This window comes from Bombina bombina, chromosome 2 (assembly GCF_027579735.1).
Source record: "Bombina bombina isolate aBomBom1 chromosome 2, aBomBom1.pri, whole genome shotgun sequence".
Lineage (NCBI taxonomy): Eukaryota > Metazoa > Chordata > Amphibia > Anura > Bombinatoridae > Bombina > Bombina bombina.
The window spans coordinates 235,747,693-235,765,783 of NC_069500.1; the positions used below are offsets into that span (position 1 = coordinate 235,747,693).

General features: G+C 40.9%; 1 protein-coding gene across 1 annotated transcript in view; it reads right to left on the minus strand.

Moving 5' to 3' along the window:
* FAM172A (family with sequence similarity 172 member A) overlaps positions 1–18,091 on the minus strand; it is a 1,196,638-nt gene that overhangs the window by 799,760 nt on the left and 378,787 nt on the right. The window lies entirely within an intron of this gene.

Below are 18,091 nucleotides of genomic sequence, written 5' to 3' on the forward strand. Positions count from 1 at the left end.
TTCCAGAAACTGGCAGTAGGACTGGGAGTTGAGCTTGACTCCATCCTCAACCCAAAAAGGCCCCACAAGCTCATCTTTGATGATACCAGCCCAAACCAGTACTCCACCTCCACCTTGCTGGCGTCTGAGTCGGACTGGAGCTCTCTGCCCTTTACCAATCCAGCCACGGGCCCATCCATCTGGCCCATCAAGACTCACTCTCATTTCATCAGTCCATAAAACCTTAGAAAAATCAGTCTTGAGATATTTCTTGGCCCAGTCTTGACGTTTCAGCTTGTGTGTCTTGTTCAGTGGTGGTCGTCTTTCAGCCTTTCTTACCTTGGCCATGTCTCTGAGTATTGCACACCTTGTGCTTTTGGGCACTCCAGTGATGTTGCAGCTCTGAAATATGGCCAAACTGGTGGCAAGTGGCATCTTGGCAGCTGCACGCTTGACTTTTCTCAGTTCATAGGCAGTTATTTTGCGCCTTGGTTTTTCCACACGCTTCTTGCGACCCTGTTGACTATTTTGAATGAAACGCTTGATTGTTCGATGATCACGCTTCAGAAGCTTTGCAATTTTAAGAGTGCTGCATTCCTCTGCAAGATATCTCACTATTTTTTACTTTTCTGAGCCTGTCAAGTCCTTCTTTTGACCCATTTTGCCAAAGGAAAGGAAGTTGCCTAATAATTATGCACACCTGATATAGGGTGTTGATGTCATTAGACCACACCCCTTCTCATTACAGAGATGCACATCACCTAATATGCTTAATTGGTAGTAGGCTTTCGAGCCTATACAGCTTGGAGTAAGACAACATGCATAAAGAGGATGATGTGGTCAAAATACTCATTTGCCTAATAATTCTGCACACAGTGTATAGAAAATTCACATGGATACATATCTCTGGCACAGAATTCCAGAACCGTGCAATTTTCCTTTATAACCATTATTATTCCACAATACATTTTTAAGGTGAAACTATTCTTCTGTATGAATCTTTAAGCAAATTCAAAAAACATTCTGAAAGCCTGTAATGAAAATGACTGACACTATTCAAAAACAAGTTTTTTTTCCAAATACAGAATGCAAGCAGCATCTGCAACAGGTGACCTGCTATGCATTCCCTCTTGGTGAACTCCAGAAAGTTTATAGGAATGGAGCACACCAGGGAATACAATTCTCCTTAAGCCCCAAAGTGATTATAAACTGCCCCAAGGAAATGAGACTGCCATCTGTTAAAATGAAAACCAAATCTTACTCCATTAAACATAATTTCTGGAGCATTTGCTCTCCACTAGTCACCACATAATGGTCAAATCCAGAGTAATAAATCCATGGAACTGACATTCCACTGGGTTAGAAAATACAACTGCACTGAAATAATATCTTTATTTGAAAAAGTAGTTATGAAAGCTTAGGAGCCAGCCCATTTTTGGTCCAGTAGCCTAGATAGTGCTTGCTTAATGGTGGCTATATTTAGCCACTAATCAGCAAGCGCTTATCCAGGTGCTGAGCCTAAAATGGGCTGGTTCCTAAGCTTTCAGTCCTGCTTTTCAAATAAAGATACCAAGAGAAAAAAGAAAAGCTGATCATAGAAACAATTAGAAAATTGCTTAAAATGTAAAAAAAAAAAAAAAAAATTCAATTTACTTTTCTCATTAAATTAGCTTTTTTCTATTGGTATTTTTTTTATAAAAGGCTAAACCAAGGTAGACTTATAGCCTGATTTCTAAGACTTTGCAGTCCACCTCTTATGTTACTTTCTGGCTGTGAATAGCTAACAACATGTACTGTTTGTTCACATGTGCCATATAGACAACATTGTGCAGGGAGTTTTTCTTTCATGTAATTGGCAAGAGTCCATGAGCTAGTGACGTATGGGATATACATTCCTACCAGGAGGGGCAAAGTTTCCCAAACCTCAAAATGCCTATAAATACACCCCTCACCACACCCACAATTCAGTTTTACAAACTTTGCCTCCCATGGAGGTGGTGAAGTAAGTTTGTGCTAGATTTCTACGTTGATATGCGCTTCGCAGCAGGCTGAAGCCCAGTTTTCCTCTCAGAGTGCAGTGAATGTCAGAGGGATGTGAAGAGAGTATTGCCTATTTGAATACCATGGTCTTCCTCTATGGAATCTATTTCATAGGTTCTCTGTTATCGGTCGTAGAGATTTCTTCTCCTACCTCCCTTTTCAGATCGACGATATACTCTTATATACCATTACCTCTACTGATTCTCGTTTCAGTACTGGTTTGGCTATCTACTATATGTAGATGAGTGTCTTAGGGTAAGTAAGTCTTATTTTATTCATGACACTCTAAGCTATGGTTGGGCACTTTATATGTAAAGTTCTAAATATATGTTTTAAACTTATATTTGCCATGATTCAGGATAATCAGTATTCCTTTTTTCAGACTGTCAGTTTCATTTTTTTGGGAAAATGCATATGAATAAATATTTTTCTTACCTTAAAAATTTCAATTTGACTTTTTTTCTAAATTGTGGGCTGTTAGGCTCGCGAGTGCAGAAAATGCTTCAATTTATTGCGTCATTTTTGGCGCAAGACTTTTTTGGCGCAAAAATTTCGCCATTGACGCCGGAAGTTTTCACGTGGTTGCGTCATTTTTTGACGCATGTGTGTTAGACTTTTTTTGGCGCCAAAAAATGTGGGCGTCATACTTGGCGCCAAAAATGTGGGCGTCATACTTGGCGCCAGTTTTTTTCACATTATTTCAGTCTCACTTTTTTGTTGCTTCTGGTTCCTAGAGGCTTCTTTGTTTTGCATTTTTTCCCATTCCTGAAACTGTCATTTAAGGAATTTGATAATTTTGCTTTATATGTTGTTTTTTCTATTACATATTGCAAGATGTCACTACCTGACCCTGGATCAGAATCTACTTCTGGAAAGACGCGGCCTGATGTTGGTTCTACCAAAGCTAAGTGCATTTGTTGTAAACTTTTGGTAACTGTTCCTCCGGCTGTAGTTTGTGTTAGTTGTCATGATAAACTTTCTAACGCAGATAATGTTTCCATTAGTAATAATCCATTACCTGTTGTTGTTCCTTCAACATCTAATGTTCAGGATGTTCCTGTTAATGTAAGAAAATTTGTTTCTAATTCTATTCGGAAGGCTCTGTCTGTTATTCCTCCTTCTAGTAAACGTAAAAGGTCTTTTAAAACTTCTCATATTTCAGATGAATTTTTAAATGACCGCCATCTTTCTGACTTATCTATTTCTGATGAGGATCTATCTGGTTCAGAAGATTCTGCCTCAGATATTGTCACTGATAAATCTTCATATTTGTTTAAGATGGAGTTTATTCATTCTTCACTTAAAGAAGTGTTGATTGCTTTAGATATGGAGGAGTCTAGTCCTCTTGATATTAAAACTAATAAGCGTTTAAATTCAGTTTTTAAACCCCATGTTGTTATTCCAGAAGTTTTTCCAGTTCCTGATGCTATTTCAGAAGTAATTTCTAGGGAATGGAATAGTCTGGGTACTTCATTTACTCCTTATCCAAGGTTTAAACAATTGTACCCTTTGCCATCTGATAGATTAGAGTTTTGGGAAAAAATCCCCAAAGTTGATGGGGCTCTCTCTACTCTTGCTAAACGTACTACTATTCCTAGGGCAGATAGTACTTCTTTTAAGGATCCTTTAGATAGGAAGCTTGAATCCTTTCTAAGGAAGGCTTATTTATGTTCAGGTAATCTTCTTAGACCTGCTATTTATTTGGCTGATGTTGCTGCAGCTTCCACTTTCTGGTTGGAGGCTTTAGCGCAACAAGTGTCAGACCATAATGCTTATAGCATTGTTAAACTTCTTCAACATGCTAATAACTTTGTTTGTGATGCCATTTTTTATATCATTAGAATTGATATCAGGTATATGTCTTTAGCTATTTTAGCTAGAAGAGCTTTATGGCTTAAGTCTTGGAATGCAGATATGACTTCTAAGTCAACGTTGCTTTCTCTTTCTTTCCAAGTTAATAAATTATTTGGTTCACAGTTGGATTCAATAATTTCAACTGTTACTGGGGGGAAGGGAGCCTTTTTGCCTCAGGACAAAAAATCTAAAAGTAAATATAGGGCTGCTAATCGTTTTCGTTCCTTTCGTCAGAATAAGGAACAGAAGCCTGACCCTTCCCCTAAAGGAACAGTTTCCGTTTGGAAACCTTCTCCAGTCTGGAATAAATCCAAGCCTTTTAGAAAGTCAAAACCAGCTCCTAAATCCGCATGAAGGTGCGGCCCTCATTCCAGCACAGCTGGTAGGGGGCAGGTTACGATTTTTCAAAGATGTTTGGATCAATTCGATTCACAGTCTTTGGATTCAGAACATTGTTTCACAAGGGTACAGAATAGGTTTCAAGGTAAGACCGCCTGTGAGAAGATTTTTTTCTCTCACGCATTCCAGTAAACCCAGTAAAGGCTCGGGCGTTTCTGAAATGTGTTTCAGACCTAGAGTCGGCTGGGGTAATTGTGCCAGTTCCAGTTCTGGAACGGGGTCTGGGGTTTTATTCAAATCTATTCATTGTACCAAAGAAGGAGAATTCCTTCAGACCAGTTCTGGATCTAAAAATATTGAATCGTTATGTAAGGATAACAACTTTCAAAATGGTGACTATAAGGACTATTCTGCCTTTTGTTCAGCAAGGGCATTATATGTCTACAATAGACTTACAGGATGCATATCTTCATATTCCAATTCATTCAGATCACTATCAGTTCCTGAGATTCTCTTTTCTAGACAAGCATTACCAGTTTGTTGCTCTTCCGTTTGGCCTAGCAACAGCTCCAAGGATCTTTTCAAAGGTTCTCGGTGCCCTTCTCTCTGTATTCAGAGAACAGGGTATTGCGGTATTTCCTTATTTGGACAATATCTCGGTACTTGCTCAGTCTTTACATTCTGCAGAATCTCACACGAATCAACTTGTGTTGTTTCTTCAAAGACATGGTTGGAGGATCAATTTACCAAAGAGTTCCTTGATTCCTCAGACAAGGGTAACCTTTTTGGGTTTCCAAATAGATTCAGTGTCCATGACTTTGTCTCTAACAGAAAAGAGACGTCTGAAATTGGTTTCAGCTTGTCGAAACCTTCAGTCTCAATCGTTCCCTTCGGTAGCTTTGTGCATGGAAATTCTAGGTCTCATGACTGCTGCATCGGACGCAATCCCTTTTGCTCGTTTTCACATGAGACCTCTCCAGCTTTGTATGCTGAACCAATGGTGCAGGGATTATACAAATATATCACAATTAATATCCTTAAATCCCAATGTTCAATCTTCTCTGACTTGGTGGTTGGATCACCATCGTTTAATTCAAGGGGCCTCTTTTGTTCGTCCAACCTGGACTGTGATCTCAACAGATGCGAATCTTTCAGGTTGGGGAGCTGAATGGGGATCTCTGACAGCGCAGGGGGTTTGGGAATCTCAGGAGGCGAGATTACCAATCAACATTTTGGAACTCCGTGCGATTTTCAGAGCTCTTCAGTTCTGGCCTCTTCTGAAGAGAGAATCATTTATTTGTTTTCAGACAGACAATGTCACAACCGTGGCGTATGTCAATCATCAAGGTGGGACTCACAGTCCTCAGGCTATGAAAGAAGTATCTCGGATACTTGTATGGGAGGAATCCAGCTCCTGTCTAATCTCTGCGGTTCACAATTCCAGGTATAGACAATTGGGAAGCGGATTATCTCAGTCGCCAGATGTTACATCCGGGCGAATGGTCTCTTCACCCAGAGGTATTTCTTCAGATTGTTCAAATCTGGGGACTTCCAGAAATAGATCTGATGGCTTCTCATCTAAACAAGAAACTTCCCAGGTATCTGTCCAGATCCAGGGATCCTCAGGCGGAAGCGATGGACGCGTTGTCGCTTCCTTGGAATTATCAACCTGCTTATGTCTTTCCGCCTCTAGTTCTTCTTCCAAAAGTGATTTCCAAAATCCTAATGGAGCGTTCGTTTGTACTGCTGGTGGCTCCAGCATGGCCTCACAGGTTTTGGTATGCGGATCTCGTTCGCATGGCCAGTTGCCAACCTTGGACACTTCCGTTAAGGCCAGACCTTCTATCTCAAGGCCCATTTTTCCATCAGGATCTCAAATCATTAAATTTGAAGGTATGGAGATTGAACGCTTGATACTTAGTCATAGAGGTTTCTCTGACTCAGTGATTAATACTATGTTACAGGCTCGTAAATCTGTGTCTAGAAAGATTTATTACAGAGTTTGGAAGACTTACATTTCTTGGTGTTCTTCTCATAAATTCTCTTGGCATTCTTTTAGAATTCCTAGAATTTTACAGTTTCTTCAGGATGGTTTGGATAAGGGTTTGTCTGCAAGTTCCTTGAAAGGACAAATCTCTGCTCTTTCTGTTCTTTTTCACAGAAAGATTGCTAATCATCCTGATATTCATTGTTTTCTACAGGCTTTGGTTCGTATCAAGCCTGTCATTAAGTCAATCTCTCCTCCTTGGAGTCTAAATTTGGTTCTGAGGGCTTTACAGGCTCCTCCGTTTGAACCTATGCATTCACTGGATATTAAATTACTTTCTTGGAAAGTTTTGTTCCTTTTGGCCATCTCTTCTGCTAGAAGAGTTTCTGAGCTATCTGCTCTTTCTTGTGAATCTCCTTTTCTGATTTTTCATCAGGATAAGGCGGTGTTGCGGACTTCATTTAAATTTTTACCTAAAGTTGTGAATTCTAACAACATTAGTAGAGAAATTGTTGTCCCTTCATTGTGTCCTAATCCTAAGAATTCTCTGGAGAGATCTTTACATTCTTTGGATGTAGTAAGAGCTTTGAAATATTATGTTGAAGCTACTAAAGATTTCAGAAAGACTTCTAGTCTATTTGTTATCTTTTCTGGTTCCAGAAAAGGTCAGAAGGCTTCTGCCATTTCTTTGGCGTCTTGGTTAAAGTCTTTGATTCATCATGCTTATGTAGAGTAGGGTAAATCCCCGCCTCAAAGGATTACGGCTCATTCTACTAGGTCAGTTTCTACTTCCTGGGTTTTTAGGAATGAAGCTTCTGTTGATCAGATTTGCAAAGCAGCAACTTGGTCTTCTTTGCATACTTTTACTAAATTCTACCATTTTGATGTCTTTTCTTCTTCAGAAGCAGTTTTTGGTAGAAAAGTACTTCAGGCAGCTGTTTCAGTTTGATTCTTCTGCTTATTATTTAAATTTTTTGATTTGGGTTGTGGATTATTTTTTCAGCGGAATTGGCTGTCTTTATTTTATCCCTCCCTCTCTAGTGACTCTTGCGTGGAAGTTCCACATCTTGGGTATCTGCTATCCCATACGTCACTAGCTCATGGACTCTTGCCAATTACATGAAAGAAAACATAATTTATGTAAGAACTTACCTGATAAATTCATTTCTTTCATATTGGCAAGAGTTAATGAGGCCCACCCTTTTTTGTGGTGGTTATGATTTTTTTGTATAAAGCACAATTAATCCAATTAATTGTTTGATGCTTTTGCTCCTTTCTTAACACCCCACTTCTTTGCTATTCGTTAAAATGAATTGTGGGTGTGGTGAGGGGTGTATTTATAGGCATTTTGAGGTTTGGGAAAATTTGCCCCTCCTGGTAGGAATCTATATCCTATATGTCACTAGCTCATGGACTCTTGCCAATATGAAAGAAATGAATTTATCAGGTAAGTTCTTACATAAATTATGTTTTTAAGAGTCTGCATTAATTGCCTGAAAAGCATGCCTCTCAAAACATCTTAGATAAGGAGGCAGTCTGCAGAAACTTAGATACAAGGTAGTCATAGAGGTAAAAAAGTATATTAATATAACAGTGTTGGTTATGCAAAACTGGGGGATGGTAAATAAAGTATTATCTATCATTTTAAATAACAACAATATTGGTGTTTACTATCCCTTTAAATGGCAGAACGATTGCAAGCTATGGGACAAAAAGTAATACTATGAGGAACAAAAGGCCCCTGAAAATATTTCAAAAGGCTCTGCCCAAGATAAGGAAGCAATCATCATTGAAACAGGAACAGAAAAAAGGCATCATTTGGCTTGAGGACCTTTTAAGGAATAACCTATGAAAAGAAATACCTACTGACTAACCCTTACTTTAGTAAACCACATGTATAGAAAATGACTGTATAAGCACATTGCATTACGCAACCAAATACTGCCCACTTAGGCAAGAGATGCCCTATTGATAGAATCAAAAGACTAAACAGTTGTCTTCAGATTTAACACACCTACCCTATTATTGAACCCAAATGAGGTAGCTGGTAGATTGTGCACTATAACTGAATCTACCCATTTTTATTATCAAAATTTCCAGAAATAGGAGTAGATGCCTAATGTTTAAATCTGAAAGAACTACAAAACCAATGGCATGGGCTAAACTACTGCTCATATATATGCCACCAACCTAAAGTCATAGTAAATCATGATATAGATTGGTATTTAATATGAATATTTTGCTAGGCACCTCTGTAAACCAGCAGCCTGAATTCTCCTTAAAGGGACAGTCAACTCCAAATTTTTAATTGTTTAAAAAGATAGATAATCCCATTATTATTATTTATTATTAATCCCTTTATTACCCATTCACCAGTTTTGCACAGCCAACACGTTTATATTAATATACTTTTTACCTCTGTGATTACCTTGTATCTATGCCTCTTCTGGCAGCCCCCTTATTACATGACTTTTTATTTATTACCTATTGACTTGCATTTTAGCCAATTAGTGCTGGTTGTGCACCACTCTGGGAGTGAGCACAATGTTATCTATATGGCCCACATGAACTAGCAGTTTCCTGTTTTGAAAAGCTAATAAAAAAAGCATGTGATCAGAGGCGGTCTGTAGTGGCTTAGAAACAGGCAGAAATTTAGAGGTTTAAATGTTATAAAATACATTAATAAAACAATAAATAAAAAGAGAGAAGTGCTCAACCTGGGAACGAAGAATAGCATAATAGTTCTTTGGCTAGTCACCACCCAAGAAGCAGCCTCTTTTTGCTCAACATGTGCCTTTCACAGAGAAGAACTTTCCTGTAGCAGATCAGTCTGATCCTAACTTAACAGTACAGTCCAGCCCCAAAATACCAGTCAATCCCTCTCTGAACAAGAGAAACAGCAAAACCCCAGACATACATTTCGGCCTATTGTGGGCCTCGTCAGTGAGGTGCAGCCATAATCCTCTAGGCACACTGAGCAACGGGACCACATATGGATTCCCACATCACGCTTAGGGAGACTACCCTAAGAGTCATAATTTGCATAAATAAAAAGAGAGACGCACTCAACCAGGGAACGAACAATAGCATAATAGCTTGTTCTATGGCTAGCTTGTTCTATGGCTAGTTCTATGGCTAGTCACCACCCAAGAAGCAATTTGGAAATTTGTGAAATATCACATATAATGCAGATGCATATATTTTAAGGAGACCCTCTATCCTTAGATAAAATACTATGGGCAAAAAAGGGGATTCTCAAACACCTATATAAACAGGTGCAGGGAAAAGCATGCACTGCGCTTTAAAATGAAGCTAAATATATGTGTAGTATCTGAGATCTCAGTGTATAATTACCAAATTGGGATAGGTTTTTTATAATCAGTCAGTACAAAATATATCACATCTATGTTAAAAAGAACTGATGAAAAAACACACATCGCATCTAAACACAAAATAGACAAAATTGACAACCACATATGATCATATAAAAAGCACTGTCACATAAATGGTTAAAAGCACATAAATAAATAAAAACATAGAAAATAAACATAGAAATAAAATATAAGTGATAAAAAACATAATTTATGCTTACCTGATAAATTCCTTTCTTCTGTTGTGTGATCAGTCCACGGGTCATCATTACTTCTGGGATATAACTCCTCCCCAACAGGAAATGCAAGAGGATTCACCCAGCAGAGCTGCATATAGCTCCTCCCCTCTACGTCAGTCCCAGTCATTCGACCAAGAATCAACGAGAAAGGAGTAACCAAGGGTGAAGTGGTGACTGGAGTATAATTTAAAAGATATTTACCTGCCTTAAAACAGGGCGGGCCGTGGACTGATCACACAACAGAAGAAAGGAATTTATCAGGTAAGCATAAATTATGTTTTCTTCTGTTATGTGTGATCAGTCCACGGGTCATCATTACTTCTGGGATACCAATACCAAAGCAAAAGTACACGGATGACGGGAGGGATAGGCAGGCTCATTATACAGAAGGAACCACTGCCTGAAGAACCTTTCTCCCAAAAATAGCCTCCGAAGAAGCAAAAGTGTCAAATTTGTAAAATTTGGAAAAAGTATGAAGCGAAGACCAAGTTGCAGCCTTGCAAATCTGTTCAACAGAGGCCTCATTCTTAAAGGCCCAAGTGGAAGCCACAGCTCTAGTGGAGTGAGCTGTAATTCTTTCAGGAGGCTGCTGTCCAGCAGTCTCATAGGCTAAACGTATTATGCTACGAAGCCAAAAAGAAAGAGAGGTAGCAGAAGCTTTTTGACCTCTCCTCTGTCCAGAATAAACGACAAACAGGGAAGAAGTTTGGCGAAAATCTTTAGTTGCCTGCAAGTAGAACTTGAGGGCACGAACTACATCCAGATTGTGTAGAAGACGTTCCTTCTTTGAAGAAGGATTTGGACACAAGGATGGAACAACAATCTCTTGATTGATATTCCTGTTAGTGACTACCTTAGGTAAGAACCCAGGTTTAGTACGCAGAACTACCTTGTCTGAGTGAAAAATCAGATAAGGAGAATCACAATGTAAAGCTGATAACTCAGAGACTCTTCGAGCCGAGGAAATAGCCATTAAAAACAGAACTTTCCAAGATAACAATTTTATATCAATGGAATGAAGGGGTTCAAACGGAACACCCTGTAAAACGTTAAGAACTAAGTTTAAACTCCATGGCGGAGCAACAGCTTTAAACACAGGCTTGATCCTAGCTAAAGCCTGACAAAAGGCCTGGACGTCTGGATTTTCTGACAGACGCCTGTGTAACAAGATGGACAGAGCTGAAATCTGTCCCTTTAATGAACTAGCTGATAAACCCTTTTCTAAACCTTCTTGTAGAAAGGACAATATCCTAGGGATCCTAACCTTACTCCAGGGGTAACGTTTGGATTCGCACCAGTATAGGTATTTACGCCATATTTTATGGTAAATCCTTCTGGTAACAGGCTTCCTAGCCTGTATCAGGGTATCAATCAAGCGTTCAATTTCCAAGCAGTCAGCTTCAGAGAAGTTAGATTTTGATGTTTGAATGGACCCTGTATCAGAAGGTCCTGTCTTAGAGGTAGAGACCAAGGCGGACAGGATGACATGTCCACTAGATCTGCATACCAAGTCCTGCGTGGCCATGCAGGCGCTATTAGAATCACTGATGCTCTCTCCTGTTTGATTTTGGCAATCAATCGAGGAAGCAGGGGGAAGGGTGGAAACACATAAGCCATCCCGAAGTTCCAAGGTGCTGTCAAAGCATCTATCAGAACCGCTCCCGGATCCCTGGATCTGGACCCGTAGTGAGGAAGTTTGGCGTTCTGGCGAGACGCCATGAGATCTATCTCTGGTTTGCCCCAACGTCGAAGTATTTGGGCAAAGACCTCCGGATGAAGTTCCCACTCCCCCGGATGAAAAGTCTGGCGACTCAAAAAATCCGCCTCCCAGTTCTCCACTCCCGGGATGTGGATTGCTGACAGGTGGCAAGAGTGAGACTCTGCCCAGCGAATTATCTTTGATACTTCCATCATTGCTAGGGAGCTTCTTGTCCCTCCCTGATGGTTGATGTAAGCTACAGTCGTGATGTTGTCCGACTGAAACCTGATGAACCCCCGAGTTGTTAATTGGGGCCAAGCCAGAAGGGCATTGAGAACTGCTCTCAATTCCAGAATGTTTATTGGAAGGAGACTCTCCTCCTGATTCCATAGTCCCTGAGCCTTCAGAGAATTCCAGACAGCGCCCCAACCTAGTAGGCTGGCGTCTGTTGTTACAATTGTCCAGTCTGGCCTGCTGAATGGCATCCCCCTGGACAGGTGTGGCCGATAAAGCCACCATAGAAGAGAATTTCTGGTCTCTTGATTCAGATTCAGAGTAGGGGACAAATCTGAGTAATCCCCATTCCACTGACTTAGCATGCACAATTGCAGCGGTCTGAGGTGTAGGCGTGCAAAAGGTACTATGTCCATTGCCGCTACCATTAAGCCGATCACCTCCATGCATTGAGCTACTGACGGGTGTTGAATGGAATGAAGGACACGGCATGCATTTAGAAGCTTTGTTAACCTGTCTTCTGTCAGGTAAATCTTCATTTCTACAGAATCTATAAGAGTCCCCAAGAATGGAACTCTTGTGAGAGGAAAAAGAGAACTCTTCTTTTCGTTCACTTTCCATCCATGCGACCTTAGAAATGCCAGAACTAACTCTGTATGAGACTTGGCAGTTTGAAAGCTTGAAGCTTGTATTAGAATGTCGTCTAGGTACGGAGCTACCGAAATCCCTCGCGGTCTTAGTACCGCCAGAAGGGCCCCCAGAACCTTTGTGAAGATTCTTGGAGCCGTAGCCAATCCGAATGGAAGAGCTACAAACTGGTAGTGCCTGTCTAAGAAGGCAAACCTTAGATACCGGTGATGATCTTTGTGGATCGGTATGTGAAGGTAAGCATCTTTTAAATCCACTGTGGTCATGTACTGACCCTTTTGGATCATGGGTAAGATTGTCCGAATAGTTTCCATTTTGAACGATGGAACTCTTAGGAATTTGTTTAGAATCTTTAAATCTAAGATTGGCCTGAAAGTTCCCTCTTTTTTGGGAACCACAAACAGGTTTGAGTAGAACCCTTGTCCTTGTTCCGACCGCGGAACCGGATGGATCACTCCCATTAATAACAGATCTTGTACACAGCGTAGAAACGCTTCTTTCTTTATCTGGTTTGTTGACAACCTTGACAGATGAAATCTCCCTCTTGGGGGAGATAATTTGAAGTCTAGAAGGTATCCCTGAGATATGATCTCTAGTGCCCAGGGATCCTGAACATCTCTTGCCCAGGCCTGGGCGAAGAGAGAAAGTCTGCCCCCCACTAGATCCGGTCCCGGATCGGGGGCTCTCGGTTCATGCTGTCTTTGGGGCAGCAGCAGGTTTCCTGGCCTGCTTGCTCTTGTTCCAGGACTGGTTAGGCTTCCAGCCTTGCCTGTAACGAGCAACAGCTCCTTCCTGTTTTGGTGCAGTGGAGGTTGATGCTGCTCCTGTTTTGAAATTCCGAAAGGGACGAAAATTAGACTGTCTAGCCTTAGCTTTGGCTTTGTCTTGAGGTAGGGCGTGGCCCTTACCTCCTGTAATGTCAGCGATAATTTCTTTCAAACCGGGCCCAAATAAAGACTGCCCCTTGAAAGGTATATTAAGTAATTTGGACTTAGAAGTAACATCAGCTGACCAGGATTTTAGCCACAGCGCCCTACGTGCCTGTATGGCGAATCCTGAGTTCTTAGCCGTAAGTTTGGTTAAATGTACTACGGCCTCCGAAATGAATGAATTAGCTAGTTTAAGGACTCTAAGCCTGTCCGTAATGTCGTCTAGCGTAGATGAACTAAGGTTCTCTTCCAGAGACTCAATCCAAAATGCTGCCGCAGCCGTAATCGGCGCGATACATGCAAGGGGTTGCAATATAAAACCTTGTTGAACAAACATTTTCTTAAGGTAACCCTCTAATTTTTTATCCATTGGATCTGAAAAAGCACAGCTATCCTCCACCGGGATAGTGGTACGCTTAGCTAAAGTAGAAACTGCTCCCTCCACCTTAGGGACCGTTTGCCATAAGTCCCGTGTGGTGGCGTCTATTGGAAACATTTTTCTAAATATCGGAGGGGGTGAGAACGGCACACCGGGTCTATCCCACTCCTTAGTAACAATTTCAGTTAGTCTCTTAGGTATAGGAAAAACGTCAGTACTCGCCGGTACCGCAAAGTATTTATCCAACCTACACAGTTTCTCTGGTATTGCAACGGTGTTACAATCATTGAGAGCTGCTAAGACCTCCCCTAGTAATACACGGAGGTTCTCCAATTTAAATTTAAAATTTGAAATATCTGAATCCAATCTGTTTGGATCAGAACCGTCACCCACAGAATGAAGCTCTCCGTCCTCATGCTCTGCAAGCTGTGACGCAGTATCAGACATGGCCCTAGTATTATCAGCGCACTCTGTTCTCACCCCAGAGTGATCACGCTTGCCTCTTAGTTCTGGTAATTTAGACAAAACTTCAGTCATAACAGTATCCATATCTTGTAATGTTATCTGTAATGGCCGCCCAGATGTACTAGGCGCCATAATATCACGCACCTCCCGGGCGGGAGATGCAGGTACTGCCGCGTGAGGCGAGTTAGTCGGCATAACTCTCCCCTCGCTGTTTGGTGAAATTTGTTCACATTGTACAGATTGACTTTTATTTAAAGTAGCATCAATACAGTTAGTACATAAATTTCTATTGGGCTCCACCTTGGCATTGGAACAAATGACACAGATATCTTCCTCTGAGTCAGACATGTTTAACACACTAGCAATAAACTTGCAACTTGGTTATAATCTTTTTTAGCAAAAACGTACTGTGCCTCAAAGAGGTACTAAACGATTAAATGACAGTTGAAATAGTGAACTGAAAAACAGTTATAGCATCAAACTTTAAAACAACACAACTTTTAGCAAAGGTTTGTTCCCATTAGTAAAATAACAATAATTAAATTTGACATAAAAATTACAGAGCAACGTTTTTATTCACAGTCAATATATAATTCTCACAGCTCTGCTGAGAGAATCTACCTCCCTCCAAAGAAGTTTGAAGACCCCTGAGATCTGTCAGAGATGAACCGGATCATGCAGGAAATATAAGAGTAACTGACTGGAATTTTTTGATGCGTAGCAAAGAGCGCCAAAAACGGCCCCTCCCTCACACACACAGCAGTGAAGAGAAACGAAACTGTCACAATTAAAAGCAAACAACTGCCAAGTGGAAAATAATGCCCAAATATTTATTCACTCAGTACCTCAGCAATGTAAACGATTCTACATTCCAGCAAAAACGTTTAACATGATAAATACTTATTAAAAGGATTAGTGACTTTTAACAGAGTAGTTCCGGTGAAATACCATCCCCAGAATACTGAAGTGTATACATACATGTCATTATAACGGTATGGCAGGATTTTCTCATCAATTCCATTCAGAAAATAAAAACTGCTACATACCTCAATGCAGATTCATCTGCCCGCTGTCCCCTGATCTGAAGCTTTTACCTCCCTCAGATGGCCGAGAACAGCAATATGATCTTAACTACTCCGGTTAAAATCATAGTAAAAAAACTCTGGCAGATTCTTCCTCAAACTCTGCCAGAGAAGTAATAACACGCTCCGGTGCTATTGTAAAATAACAAACTTTTGATTGAAGTCATAAAAACTAAGTATAATCACCATAGTCCTCTCACACATCCTATCTAGTCGTTGGGTGCAAGAGAATGACTGGGACTGACGTAGAGGGGAGGAGCTATATGCAGCTCTGCTGGGTGAATCCTCTTGCATTTCCTGTTGGGGAGGAGTTATATCCCAGAAGTAATGATGACCCGTGGACTGATCACACATAACAGAAGAAAGTCCAATGCAATTCAAAGAGAGAAAAAGTCCATATATAATGCAATAGGCATTGGAGAGTTGTTAGTCCAATAAGCGATGAGTAGACAGGTAAGTTGTTTTGCCGGATTGCTGCAGATAAAGGCAGAAAAAGATCCTTTTAGGCAAATATATTGGGTTCAAATAAAATGGTGCATTTAATTACTTACACGTATAGTATCTTTTATGTGTCCCAGCAGAGATCAGGAACTCCGTTTGTCATCTGTCACCCAGTTACGTCTGCGGGAATCAAACAGTCTCAAGGCGCAACTTTTAATTTTCTTTCAGTGCGGTATACAGTCGTTCATAGCTAATAGTCACTATGCAACTACAGATGCAGTGATGAGCCAAAAGTGCTGTAGGAAATAGAGCAACGTGTGCCTTTCACAAAGAAGACCTTTCCTGAAGCATATCAGTCTGATCCTGACTTCACAGTACAGTCCAGCCCCGAAATACCAGGCAATCCCTCTCTGAACAAGAGAAACGGCAAAACCCCAGACGTACGTTTTGGCCTATTGTGGGCCTTGTCAGTGAGGTGCAGCCATATCCCTCTAGGCACACTGAGCAACGGGTCCACGTCTGGATTGCCGCATCACGCTTAGGGAGACTAGCCTAAGAGTCATAATTTGCATAAATAAAAAAGAGAGAAGCGCTCAACCTTGTGCACGAACAATAGCATAATAGCTTGTTCAATGGCTAGTCACCACCCAAGAAGCAGCATCTTTTTGTTCAACATGTGCCTTTCACAGAGAAGTTTCCTGTAGAATATCAGTCTGATCCTGACTTAACAGTACAGTCCAGCCCCAAAATACCAGGCAATCCCTCTCTGAACAAGAGAAACAGCAAAACCCCAGACGTATGTTTTGGCCTATTGTGGGCCTCAACAGTGAGAGGGATTGCCTGGTATTTCGGGGCAGGTATTTCGGAGCTGGACTGTACTGTTAAGTCAGGATCGGACTGATATGCTACAGGAAAGTTCTTCTCTGTGAAAGGCACATATTGAGCAAAAAGAGGCTGCTTCTAGGGTGGTAACTAGCCATAGAACAAGCTATTATGCTATTGTTCGTTCCCATGTTGAGCACTTCTCTATTTTAAATTATGCAAAAGATGACTCTTAGGGAAGTCTTCCTAAGTGTGATGCGGGAATCCAGACGTGGACCCGTTGCTCAGTGTGCCTAGAGGGATATGGCTGCGCCTCACTGACGGGGCCCACAGTGGGCTGAAACGTACGTCTGGGGTTTTGCCGTTTCCCTTGTTCAGAGAGGGATTGCCTGGTATTTCAGGGCTGGATTGTACTGTGAAGTCAGGATCAGACTGATATGCTACAGGAAAGTTCTTCTCTGTGAAAGGCACATATTGAACAAAAAGAGGCTGCTTCTTGGATGGTAACTAGCCATAGAACAAGCTACTATGCTATTGTTCGTTCCCAGGTTGAGCACTTCTCTCTTTTAATTTAGGCAAATTATGACTCTTAGGGAAGTCTCCCTAAGTGTGATGCAGGAATCCAGACATGGACCCGTTGCTCATTGTGCCTAAAGGGATATAGCTGCACCTCACTGATAGGCCCACAGTGGGCCAAAACGTACGTCTGGGGTTTTGCCGTTTACCTTGTTCAGAGAGGGATAGCCTGGTATTTCGGAGCTGGACTGTACTACTTAGTCAGGATCGGACTGATATGCTACAGGAAAGTTCTTCTCTGTGAAAGGCACATGTTGAGCAAAAAGAGGCTGCCTCTTGAGTGGTAACAAGCCATAGAACAAGCTATTATGTTATTGTTCATTCCCAGGTTGAGCGCTTCTCTCTTTTAATTTATTAATAAAACAATGTTGGTTGTACAAAGCTGGTGAATGGGTAGTAAAGGCGTTATCTATCTTTTTAAAGAATAGCAATTTTGGTGTAGACTGTCCCTTTAATATTTCTTTTTGCTCTGACTTTGAGAACAGTGCAGCTAATGGAAAGCCATATTGCCCTCTCTATAGAAGTCTACAGCTGTGTGTTCCCTCAACGCTACAACAAAGGGGCAAAGGGCTTGATTACAAAACTCTGGAGGTGCCTATCTCTGTGCGAACACTGTCGCTATTAGGCATCTATGTTATTTGCATCGTGTACGAGCATGGCCACCAATCACTGTCATTACCTGCATGTAAAATGGGAGCCAATATAATGTAAAAAGACAACAAAAGTGCCTTATAAATTATGCTGCGGCTGCACACCATTGGTATAATATAGACTTCCATGTCCCTTTAACATAATCCCAAAATACATAACCAACATTTTTAACTTTATAAAATAAAATTTAAGAAAAATATATCCATGGTATCTAAATACAAAGAGACAGACCTATGCCAATTGCCTCTGAGCAATAAAATGTTTGGTTCTTATGAAGCGACACTCAGAGAAAAAACCTGGACAGAAGCATTTTATTACTGAGTACTAGCAAGATCTTCAGCAAGGATGAAACATAG